This window comes from Panthera leo, chromosome E1 (assembly GCF_018350215.1).
Source record: "Panthera leo isolate Ple1 chromosome E1, P.leo_Ple1_pat1.1, whole genome shotgun sequence".
NCBI lineage: Eukaryota > Metazoa > Chordata > Mammalia > Carnivora > Felidae > Panthera > Panthera leo.
Window position 1 is genome coordinate 52,820,412 of NC_056692.1, and position 12,430 is coordinate 52,832,841.

A 12,430-nucleotide genomic window follows, 5' to 3' on the forward strand; every position below is an offset into this window, starting at 1 on the left:
ATCATTGTTTATATAGCAACACTAGTCAGAGCAATAACTTGTGTGGGGCCACACAGGATAAAGAACTCCAAGCTTCCAAGGGCGCCTGGGAGGCTCAGTGGGTTAAGTGCCCGACTTCGGCTCAGGTCATGATCTCAGTTTGTGAGTTCGAGCCCCACATCAGGCTCTCCACCCTCAACACAGAGCCCTGTTCGGATCCTCTGTCCCTCCCCCTCCTCTCTTCTTCTCCCTTGCTTGTGCGCACTCTCTCTCTCTCTCTCTCTCAAAAAATAAACATTAAAAAAAATAATAATAATAATAGATTTTTTTAAAAAAAGAAGAACTCTAAGCTTCTGGAAGATGAGAGCACTAAAATTCTCAGTTGAAAAACCAAAGAGACAGAAGAACCAGAGTCGATGCCCTCAGTTCCTCCCCCCAGAATAAAAGAACTCTGGCCATCCTGTCCTTGTGACCCTGGAAATTGCTCACCTGAGCAATTCACTGTATTTGCTGAAGATGAATAAATGCCCATCACTGTGTCTGGAACCCGGATCTCAGAGCACCTCTAGAAGGAGAAGTGAGGGATGGACAGAGGAAGCGGGCTGGGGGAGGAGAGGCTTTGCCTGCTTTTCCTTAGATTTTCAATATTATTAGATGATTTCCTTGAATTTCTAATAAGCAGGTTGAAGTTTAAATTACAAGATCTCTAACAGAGTCAGAATCCAAATGGTGCAGGAGTCGGCAGACAACAATTGCCACAGCCGGATGGGTTTCAGGTTTGTTCTTTGCAAAGACAAAGCTCCCATTGAGTGGTGGAGAGGAGGAGAGCCTGTGGAGGGTTTTCGTTACCCTCATCACCATCCGCATGGCCAGGGGGGACGCAGAAGGAAGAAAGCATCGCCCGGCTGGCCAATGTGCTGCTGAGGATGACAGTGTGCAGGGAGGCACACACCTGCTACGGAGCAGGGTGGGGATAGAAGACAAAGATGAGAAAAGAAAGAACCAAGCCCAGCTATGCAAGCTCACGCATTCAACAAAAATAAAGAGTGCAAACGTCAGAGCAGAGAGTGGGCTCTTGGTAGCAAAGGACTATGCGCTGATTTGTTTGAGAGAGGTGAGGTCTCCCTGAGGTCTTCTGGGAGATTTGGTTCACACTTCCTTTTGTTTACGAAAACTTTGCAAAACGCTTCAGCCAGAAATTTTCATTTAATTCATTCTCTCAGAGGTAGTGTAGTCGTGTGGTTATGAAACCAGGATTTGGGGGTGAGGATGTCAAGACTGCTTGGGATAATTAATAATAAATTATGCCTAAGCTCCCCTCCCCACACACCCCGTTTCTCCTAGGGTTTTTGTGAGCATTTAAATGCAAACATATGTAAATGTTAGCAGCCTTCCTATCACTTGCAAAGCACAATTTGTAGCTACTTGTCATCAGTTCCCTTGTACCTTGAGGAAAGAGGCTCTGAGGGGCACAGAGACTTCCATTTGACTTTGACCACGCTTGGGATCATCCTCCACTGAAGGACCTTCCGCAGATTGCTTTCTTGCTCAAGTTTCAACATTTCCAGTTTCTTCTCCAGAACAGCTGGTCCCAATCTACGAAATAACCCCTTTGCACACTTGAAGACCATTATTAAGATTCCCTTTGGCCATAAACATATGAAGAAGTGTTTAACATATGAAAAAAATGTTTAACCTCACCGGTAATCAAAGAAATCCAAATCAAAACAACAAAATGCAATCTTTGCCTATCAATTTGGTAACTTTTTTTAATGATAGTACTCCACGCTGGTGAGAGTAGGCTAAGGTGGCAATTTCGTACATTGCTGGTGGGAACATAAATTGGTACAGTCTTTCTGGAAAGCAATTTGGCAATATGTTATCAAGACCCTGAAAATTGTCCTTACCCTTTAACCCAGTAATTTCACTTCTGGGAATCTATCTCAAGGAAATAATCAAAGAATCGGACAAAGATTTCTGCTCCGTGGGATTTGTGATAGCACACACTATTTTGATTTTTGAATAAGTAAAACCACCCAGAAGTTCAGTGATGCTGTGACACATATTAACAAGTTATCAGCAGTCATGTTAACAAGGAATATTCAAGGACGTGCAGAGTGGCCACCATAAAATGCGACACACAAGGACACACAACGGGATACGAAACTAAACACAGTAGGATTTTAATTATGTAATTACATACATTTATACTTTTATATGTGCATAGGGAAAGACTAAATGCAAACACAGCAAAATATTAACAGTTCTTATTAGAAGGTGATAGAATTATGGGTGCTTTTTAATTTTCTTTATAATTTTATAACTAAAACAATTATTTAAGTGCTCGCGTGGCCTCATGTATGTTTCTAAGTAGCTCGGCATGGTCCCAGTCCTGCCATAGCACATTGTCCAGAACCTAAACAATGGACGATCAAAGGTTGTGGAGTTTTCCTGGAAAGGGCCAGCTGGCAAATGCATTTTAAGCTTTGCCGATCATACAGTCTCTGTTGCACCTACTCGACTCTGCTGTTGTATGGCAAAAGCATCCATAGACGATACGTCAACAAGTGGGCATGGCTGTGTTCTAATAAAACTTTATTTGCAAAATTAAGCAGCAGATTCATTTTAGCCCATAACCTTGGTTCACTGACTCCTGGTCTGGATGATTTGAATTTCTCCCAGCCTAAAAAAAAAAAACAACAACAACTATAGTTTCAGACTTCTACAAGAATCAGATGAGGCAAAGTTCTTCCCCATTCTCCCGACGAGTCAGTCTGCAGCCTTTATTCAGAAGCAGTCAGCTAAGGGCTCTCGTTACGGGTCCTGTTTACCCACCACTGCAAGGTGCTTCCTCTTCCCACCATGGACACCACCTTCCAAGTGGGTTGTTCTGCACCACCCACTCGGGCCCTAATGCAGATGGTGGGGTGGGGTGTGAAGAAAGCCAGAAGCCCAAGTGATGACAGCTGAGACTGCAGACTTGGAACAGCTGATAGCTGGTTAGAGATTCCCACTCTCTGCCATCCATGTGGCTGTAGAGGCTCCCGGGGTCCTAGGTCTATCGTTCTGTTTTCCTCCGGCCACTGTGTTCCAGAGGGAGGAGAGGAGAGAGTTGGAAGGCTGACTGTGCCCTAGCTGCATCCTCAGCCATTTTCAAAGGGGTGCAAAGAGATGTTTTGCAGGGTGCTCGGTTTTGTAGACAGACAAACTGAACCCTCAGTGACAGCACATGATACACTTGTATATACACTTATGTACGATATGAAGCTTTGAAATCCCCCTTCCTGGGATTGGAATCCGTCACACTCACCTTGGCATAGACACAGGTCATCACGACGTAGGTAGTCCTTCTCTCCTCTCCCACCTCTTTTTCCCTGCCCCAACCCCTGGTGTGTGTTTCCAGTGGGGACACCTTATCTAAACCATTTTAGACATGGGACGCTTGTCCAGGAGGCAGGAACGGCATCTCAGAGCAGCCTGCCTATCAGACCTAGTGATGTGGTAGGAGGTTATGAAATGGAGGTGACATTCCAGGGGTCTTTATTTCTTGTCACTTTGCCCTACAACCAAATCAAACAACAAGTTGAGAACCACCAAGTGAAGAAGGCCCAAGTGGAAAGAAAGAGCAGTAATCGGGAACTTTTCCAGAAGCCCTCTTCTGGCTCTTGGTTTTGATTCCCTGACGTGGTTCAGTTTTATAGTCCTATTTTCGCTTAACCCTAAATCCCAACTCACAGGTTGTGAGTCCAGGATACAGGCACTGGAGTAGGCCAGCTTTCCATACAGACTCCACCATCCTGGCAGTTAAATAGTGAGAAGAGAAGAGAACAAGGAGATTTTGCATTTAAAAAAAAAATTAGAGGGGCGCCTGGGTGGCTCAGTCCATTAAGCATCCGACTCTTGGTTTTGGCTTAGGTCATGATCTTGTGGTTCGTGGGTTCGAGCCCCGAGTCGGGCTCTGCACTGACAGTGTGGAACCTGCTTGGGATTCTCTGTCTCCCTCTCTCTCTGCCCCTCCCCTGCGCAAGCTCTCTCTCAAAATAAATAAATAAGGCTTAAAAAAAAAATTAAAAGCCCCAATGGCTTCTTTTGCTCATAAAAACACCTCTCACACCGTTAGTAAGACAGAAAATATTTACCCCAAACCCTCTCCTCTACCTACACTCTCCACTCGGCTGCCTGCCTATGACGTGTCTTCCTGTTCAAGACCGTAATGCACACCCTTCTCTGATTCCCCAGGGATAGAGGCATTTGCTTACTGTTTCGTTGGAGCAAGGGCATGTTGAGGGTCTCTGTTGCTGTATACCGTGCCCTCTTCTTTTTTTTTTTTTTAAATCCCATTCCATAAATAAATATTAGGAGTAGCGTGGTGTATTGAAAGCCCACAGGATTAGAAGTAATTCATGCAGCCTGCTTCTTAGGCATTTTCGCTATAGAAGACGGGCCTCAGTTTGAAATGCAGTTCCATTACTTCCCAGCTGTGTGAATTACTTAATCTCCCCAGCCTTATCTTTCCTCTATTTAAAGAAAAAAAGAACTGTGTGGGGGTGGGAGGCACAATGATATCTGTCGTACAGAGCTGTCACGTTGGAACAAGAGACCGCATGAGAACACCCGGCACTGTGTAGGACGGAACGTTTTATTCCCCCTTCCCTTCTTTAAGCAGGGAATGGTGCTAATAACTCCGAGATGTGCAGGGAAGAATGGTACCTGGCCCTGCACTCCAAGCGCTGGGTCTTTAGGGAGCAAGATTTATATGCATAGGTCGCTTGCAATGTTGGGTACCAGGCATGGCCGTGCAATGTGCTATTGGAACAGAGAAGAAGGAGCGATTCATTCTAGCCAGTAGTAGTGGCGAAGGCTTCAGGGAGCCTGTGAAATTTGAGCTGAGCCTTGAAGGACCGGGATGGAGGTGCAGGAGAGGCTTCGGGGCCCGGGAACCGTCAGAGCACAGGCTAGAGACAGAAAGGGACAAAGCACGTCAGGAAATGATGACGCATTTGGGTGAACTGAACGGTCAGGTGCACAAGGGCCCAGAAAGAAGGCAAGGCTAAAATCACCGAAGAGGCCAGATCAGGAGGGATCCATGAGCACTGTGCGGAGATTACGTGTTATCAGTGGGGGCCGTGAGATTTCGAAACCAGGAAGTGGCATCGTCCGAATGTCATGTTAACAGCATGAACCTGCATCTCTATCTGCCCGGGACAGTCCCGCTGTGTAATTATTAATAGAACTCCCTTTCACGCACAGAGTGTTTCTGTTTGGACAGTTAATGATGTGGCCACAGTAGTTTTTCACCGTGCTATCAATGGGAGAAGCCAGGGCAAAAAGAAGCTAGCCCCGGAGAGATCTGTGCAAAAGCCATTTCAAGTATCTGGGTAGGAAATAAGAATCTCCAAAGGGAAAAAAACCAATGGGCACGGAAAGAACATTAACAGATCAACGACCCGCTTCGAAGGTAAGTGCAACAAGACGGATGCATTGGTAAAGGAGACCAGGAGGGAGCTTGTGAGCTGGCTGGTATTTCGGCGTTAGGTGAGTCGAACCAAGGGGGTGAACAACATACTCTGTGGAGAAGCACAGCAAGGAGCCGGAAATGGGAATCTGGAGCACAGGAGAGGTCAGAGCTGGAGATGTGGATTTGGCAGACTCTTGGGTGAAATCGTGGCTGGAGAGGGAGTGTGTAAGACCACCCAGGAAGAGGACAGATGAGATGACACTCCAGGGGCTCACTGACAGATGATAATGAGTCATGTGCAGAAGAAATGAGAAGCCAGGGAGAAACAGAATCGTGGATGCCCAGGGAGAAGAGAGTTTGGGGCTGACTGTTTAGATCCGCAGAGCTAGACGCTCCCGACGGACTGAGTCGGCTGGAGGAGGGCCATTAGAAAGACCTTTGAAAGTTCCATTTCGCCAGAGCAGCGGGGGCAGGAGGCAAATTGCAGTGGGCAGGGAGGGAGTGGGAGGCCAGGAAGTGGTGTCAACAAAGCACAGACGATTCTTTGGAGAGATGTGTTAGTGAAAGGAAGGAAAGAGATGGGACTGTGGTTTAAGGGAATAATCCAGAGAAGGCCAGTATTGGCGGGGGGTGGGAGGGCGAGTTACATGGAACCCCAGCACATCTGAACACCAGGGAAGGAAGAAGATGCTTGCGAGGAGAAGGCAGTTCCAAGAGGCCAGAGATGCTCACTAGGAATGAGAGAGGGGCAGATGGCATCTGCCTCGGCGGAGAGGCGGGCCACGGACCAGAGACGGGACTCCCCAACATCGAGAAGGGCTGGAAGGACGTGCGGCTGTCACACTGGGGCATGTGACATGAGTGGCAGCGGCGGTGGTGGTAACAGTCGAGACGGTCTTCATGTGTCACACGTCCCAACGGTTAACAGCTACCATCACTTTTTGTTTACGTGCAAGTTCCGCGCATTAATTTAAACCTCACCGCAACCCATTTTACAGGTGAGGACACTGAGGCTGAGGGAGGCGAAGGAAACTGCCCACGAGTGGCAGAGTGGAGGTGGCAGAGCCCTGACTGAAACCCAGGTCCTCCTGACAGCACAAACAGCCAGGCTCGCGGGCTGCCTGGAGTCCGTGTAGACAAGTGGCTTCGTCCTGTCGGTAGAGCCGGAGGTGAAGTCATCTGCTGTGAATGATGGGGGTGGATTTAGAGGCCTGAGGAGGGAATAGAAGAGTTGAAACAGCTGCTGGGAAGAATGTGGTCGGGCTGGGCCTGGGGAGAGAGAGGAGAGAGGGCACGGACAGCTTCCCAGAGGTGCTGATAGCTTCCAGGAGATTCCATCTCGTTCTTATCACCCTTCCTCCCAACCCCATTTCCTGCCGAGAACTTGCCCCACACTCTCCTCATATCTCCTCTCATCCCTCCCTCAAGGGACATAAGAGTCACGTGGCCCAAGTAGAGCGGGTCAAAGATTCTTCCCACCGCTGGAAGGCTTGCTGGTCATGAGCGGGGAAGGGAGCCTGAATCCTGAGACTCTCTGCCCTAGCGAAGAAACCTACAGCCGGAAAGACTTAAGGAAGCAGTGCATTCAGTGGGCAATAATGATGGCAGATGGAGTGTCTGGGGGCCCCGGTCCAGTTGCTTGGACCCAAGCCCGTAGAGAGAGAGAGAGAGAGAGAGAGAGAGCGGAGTCTAAGAGATTCTGCCAGGTGAACCGGCCATCACCCTATTCCAGCAACTGGCCCGTCCATCCTATGAGACCTCTTTCTACTGAAGATGTATTGATTTTAGTCAGCAAGCCCCGAAGAAGTCTCCTGCATTTGGGCCCAAAGCTTTTGCACTGGCTTGCCCGCTTTGAAAACAGTAGCAGACTTAGGCTGGCTCTTCCTCTTTGGGAGGACTCCCCCGAATTATTCACTGAAGGTGTTGGCCCTAGGGACAGGCCCGAAGACACAGGCTCATTGCTCGTTGGAGTGGCCCACCAGCTCGAACACAACTCTTAAAGCCATTGGTCGAATTAATAAAATCCATACGGGACCAGAGTCTCGAAGGAGCTGGGCTCAATTCAAATTTCCATAAAAGTGTCTAACAGGGACCAGGGAACTGGCATTGGATTCTAGAAGTGTGCTGGCTTCCTGCCTCCCAAACGTCATTTTCAGCACACTGGGACTCGGATAGAAAATCTGTGGGCTGGATGATTCCAGAAGCTTTTATTAGAATCTTCTCAGGGCCGTCTTTCCACAGGGCTAGAAACTTACTTGAGGGAGGGTAATCCTAGTTGATTCTTTAGGGAAAAAAAAAAGCACAGGGAAAATGACCACGGCTTCTGTTCAGGAGAACATGGAGTCTTTTGAGGGGATACAACCAAGTGGGGCTCCCATTTACATTCCAGGGCCGCTAGCTGTGGGATCGGGGCAAGGGAGAGGGGCAATGGGACTCTTCCTAGAGAACTGGGCTAAACGTTTGTGTATTCAGAGTGCGTGGGCAAATGATGGACAAGCAGTGATGCGTGTGCGTGTGTGTGTGTGTGTGCACGCACCCACAGACACTCCAGGCTCAGGAAGAGGTATGTACCATCATCCTGCCCAAGGCAAAATAAAGCTCATGCCTCCCCTTAGCCCCGGTTTAAACTGGATTCCCCTCAAACCCCTCCCTCTCCCACCCGGTCCAACATTTCTCTAATTAATGCAGGAGAAAATTAATTACAGAGGGATTTTCAAGACCTCGGCATCTAATGGCCAGCCGGCTCCCCCCCACCTCCCTGGGCCAACTGCGGGCCCCCATTGGTCCTGCTGCACCCCCCTCTTCCCCAGAACCGCGCACAATACCGCAGGCTAATTAGGCCGGGAAGGAGTTTCTTGGCAAAGGGGGCTGAGCGCTAGGTCAGTACCTTGAACAACCCAGAAGAAAAACAAAACAGCATTAAAAGAAAAAAAAGAAAGAAAGAAAAAACCCTGCTAATCCCAAGCGCATTTCCGCCAAATATTCTCCTTTTCAAGTGTTTTCTTCCTGGTAAACAAAATGCTGTCGCTGGCTCTGCAGATTTTAGGACACGGTTGCTTAGTAATATTGGGGAAAACACCAAGTCCTCACCTTAGCTCCATTTGTTTCCCTTCTGTCTTGCTCACTTCACTGAGAGGCCCTGACATTCCCACATCACGAGGGACCCCCTGGTTTGTAAAGAAGAGCTGCGGGGTTTTTTTCTTCTTTTTCTTTCTTTCTTTTCTTTTCTTTTTTCTTTCTTTCTTTTTCTTTTCTTTCTTCCTTTTCTTTCTTTGCTTTCTTTTCTTTTCTTTCTTTCCTTTCTTCCTTTCTTTCTCTCTTTCTTCCTTTTCATTCTTTTTCTTTTTCTTTGTGTCCTTTTCTTTCTTTTCTTTCTTCCTTTTCTTTCTTTGCTTTCTTTTCTTTTCTTTCCTTCCTTTCTTTCTTCCTTTTCTTTCTTTTCTTTTCTTCTCTTTCTCTCTCCCTTTTTCTCAAAAAAATTTTTTTAATGTTTATTTATTTTTGAAGGACAGAGAGACAGAGTGTGAGTGGGGGAGGGGCAGAGAGAGAGAGAGAGGGAATCCGAAGCAGGCTCCAGGCTCCGAGCTGTCAGCACAAAGCCCGACAAGGGGCTTGAACTCACAAACCACGAGATCATGACCTGAGCCAAAGTCAGACACTCAACCGACTGAGCCACCCAGGTGCCCCATCTCTCTCCCTTTTTCTTTCTCTCTCTTTTCTTTTTCTTTCCTTTCCTTCTTTCTTTATTTCTTTAAAAGATTTCTTTCTTTCTTTTCTTATGTAACTGCTCCCCAAAGCCAAGCTACGAACACAATTCAGGTCCTGTAGGCCAGTAGAACCTTCTGCAACCATGGGAATGTACTATGTCTGCACCATCCAATATGGTAGCCGTTAGCCACTTACGCCAGGGCTCCTGACAAAAGCCCTGTGGGCTGAGCTGGCAGAGCCAAGGAGGGGTCAGCCATAGAGTCTGGGGGCCCTGTGATGACAGTCAGGAACCAGACGATGGTTTAGAACTCTTCTGTACCATTCTAGATGATCACACAAGTACACTCCAGGGTTGTGTCTGAGGCCGTGATAACGGACGCCAAGTCATTATCAGCACATATGTGAGGTGCCCAGTGACCTCTTCCACCAGAGAATAAGGACTATAGCTGGCACGGCCCACTCCTGCGCTTCTTGGCTTGCATTTCTGCTCCCAGAATGCTGTGCAGTTTCCCCCCTCCATGCTTCCCCCTCTATTCCTGAAACTCCCTGCTTCCCTGTTCCTCTGCCTTGGCCTCGGTGATTCCAATTTAATCTACGAGGTCCTAAAGCCTCAGCCTGAGAATCCCCTGAATTGGGGGAGCTGGCCCTTCTGCAACCTTGTCTCTGTGAACATGTGCTCCTAGGCATTGGTCTTGTAATGATCTCTTTATAAACCTATCATCCCCATTACAAAGTGAACCCTGAGGACACAGCCTGTTGGTGACTTTGTTTCGCTTTTCAGGGGTGTCCCCAATACCCAGGATGGCATCTAGCACATAGTAACTTCTCAATTAATATCCGCCATCCATGAAACAGCAATGATGCATCACGGCTTACCCCCTGCATCAGGGGTCAGCAAACTATATAGCCCATAGGCCAAATCCAGGCCACCATCCACTTTCGGATAGCCCTCAAGCTAAGAAGGTTGTTGTTTATTTATTTAGTTTTTTAATGTTGAAAGGGTTAGATTTTAAATGGTTATATAAGTACCTACGTCATGTAATTGCCCTTGCCTCTTGATCTGCAACGCCTAAAAGAGTCACTTCCTGGCCTTTTAAGAAAAAGTTTGCCAACCTCAGGTCTAGATCCCCAGGACAGCTGTTGATGGGGCTTCGTGTAGCTGGAAGTCAGAGAAAGGGAGGAGAGGGCACTTGGGGACGGGTGCTGAGAGAGGAACCCCAAAGCTCACATCTGGGCTGAATGCAGGTTGCTGGGCAAATAGGCATGAGCTAGTCCCTGGGGATGCAGCCGGTGGGGCAGGACAGGCCATGCTTTGTCTTTCTCAAACCACCTGCTTCGTCCCCCCTGCATACACCTCAGGGAGTGAGGGTTGGAGGGACACATGATGTGAACTTCTGACAAAGTTCTGCCATGCCCACACCCAACCATGGCAAATGGAAGAGGGGCTTTTCTGGAGTCCGCATTGTGGTTTGGCTGTGTTAAGTAGCAGTTTCTATTTAAAGTCAAGCCCCCAAACATGTTTTTAATAGCAATGGAAAGGTCTTCCAGAGCAACACGCACAGAGGCTCAGAAGCAATCATCCAGCAGGCAGGAAGCAATCTGTTCTCCTCTGTCCTGCTAAGACACAAACTGAGGTTTCTAGGAGCCAAAGCAAAGATTGATATTGCTCGACACCACATCAAGGTGAGCAATAAGGAGCCTGAAAGTCACCCCATCTGTGTCCCATGTCCCCTCCTACCCTCCCCTACACCCTCGATGGCTTCCTGACATCCAGCTCGGAAACAATTTGCCAAATACCACGGGCATCTGGGATTACCTGGAGGCTCCCTCGTTTCCCTGCTTGGTTCCATCTTCCAACAGGGAGAGGCCGAGCGCACCCAACGTGCTAAATGTTTCCCCGCTGGAGAGTCTATTTTGCCTCTGCTGCTGCTTGGCGGCAGAGAGACAGGAAGCTATTTAGATATATTATCTCCCTTTTCAGGAAGTTTAGAGGAACTTTTCTACTGCAGTTCACACAAACATCCAGCTAATGGCCATTCAGTCATGCCGGCTCATTAAGTCACCAGTGAAGAATGCTCGGCCTGATGCAATGTCACCCGAGCTTCTCCACTCGCTGCCCTAGATCCAAGGGAGAACTGGGTGGGTTGTAACTAAGACTGGGAGCCCAGCCTAACGGCCACCAGGGTCCAACAGAAAGTGATTCTCACTTCCCAGGGTTGCCTACGGCTTTATAGCGTAATTGATATGTGAGTGAGAAAGAAGGTGGTCTCCATGAATAGTTTCTGGCCGGATAAAGCTGTATTTTAAGGGCGATCAAAGAGAACTCTTGGAAGGAGATTGTAAGAACGCTGTTAGGAAAAACGTGATATGGATCCATGGACTATAAAGTTCAGGTCATGTAGGCGAGTCAATAGCTAGGAAAGGAGACTGGCGCGGACCATCATGGCTAACTATGTTGATCTGTTATTATGCTCTGGACATAAGTGTTTTACGTGCATTAACTCCTATGAGGTTCAGACAACCCAACGAGGTAGGCACTGTGAGGAAACTGGCCCAGAAAGCCAAATATTTTGTGTAAGCTCACATAACTGGTGAGTGGCAGGGCTGGGATATGGATCTGGCCTGAGCTATCCAATGGGACTTTCTCTAAGGGTAGATATGTCCCATAGCAGTGCTTTCCACAACAGAAGCCACTAGCTGCGGGTGGCTATTGAGCCCCCGAGGCTAGTGTGGCTAAGGAACTGAACTCTTAATGTTATTTAATTTTAATGTATTTAAATTCGGGCAGCCACATGTGGCCAATGGCTACCATACTGGACCTCCCAGATCTAGGCAGTCTGGCTCCAGAATCCACACTCTTAAACATTAGACTATCCTGCCTTTTAAATCAATTGAGAGAATTTGGAACCACTTATTAGGAGAACAATTAAAATCTAGATGTAGAGTTTAATATCTTCAAGGATAAGAACACATAAGACATTAGATCCCGTGGAAATGCAAGAGAGAAGAGTTTGCTTAAGTTAAAAAGCAGGCGTTCATAGGATCAGGTGTTTGGCAAAATACCTACAAACAGAAGAAGGTGAAACACCAGCGTGGTTTGTCAAGAGAGGAGGTAGTTTCCTCTTGTTTAAGCAATAACTTGTATTGAGCTCCTCCGATGTGACCTTATTCAGCCCCTGCCCTCTAGAGCTACGCGGTCTAGGTAGAAACCAAGTCAAATCCCTCAAACAAATCAAGGCTACATGATCCAGGGTGGATGGTACTACTAAGTCTGTTCATCTTGTT

The 12,430-nt window shown here is 47.7% G+C and overlaps 1 long non-coding RNA gene across 1 annotated transcript in view; it reads right to left on the bottom strand.

Annotated features, from left to right (window-relative positions):
- Positions 1-2,212: 2,212 nt before the first annotated feature.
- LOC122205969 overlaps positions 2,213-12,430 on the bottom strand; it is a 166,712-nt gene continuing 156,494 nt past the window's right edge. Inside the window, exon 3 of the long non-coding RNA XR_006196320.1 lies at positions 2,213-2,662. This is a non-coding gene — a long non-coding RNA (uncharacterized LOC122205969). The remainder of the gene's footprint in view (positions 2,663-12,430) is intronic.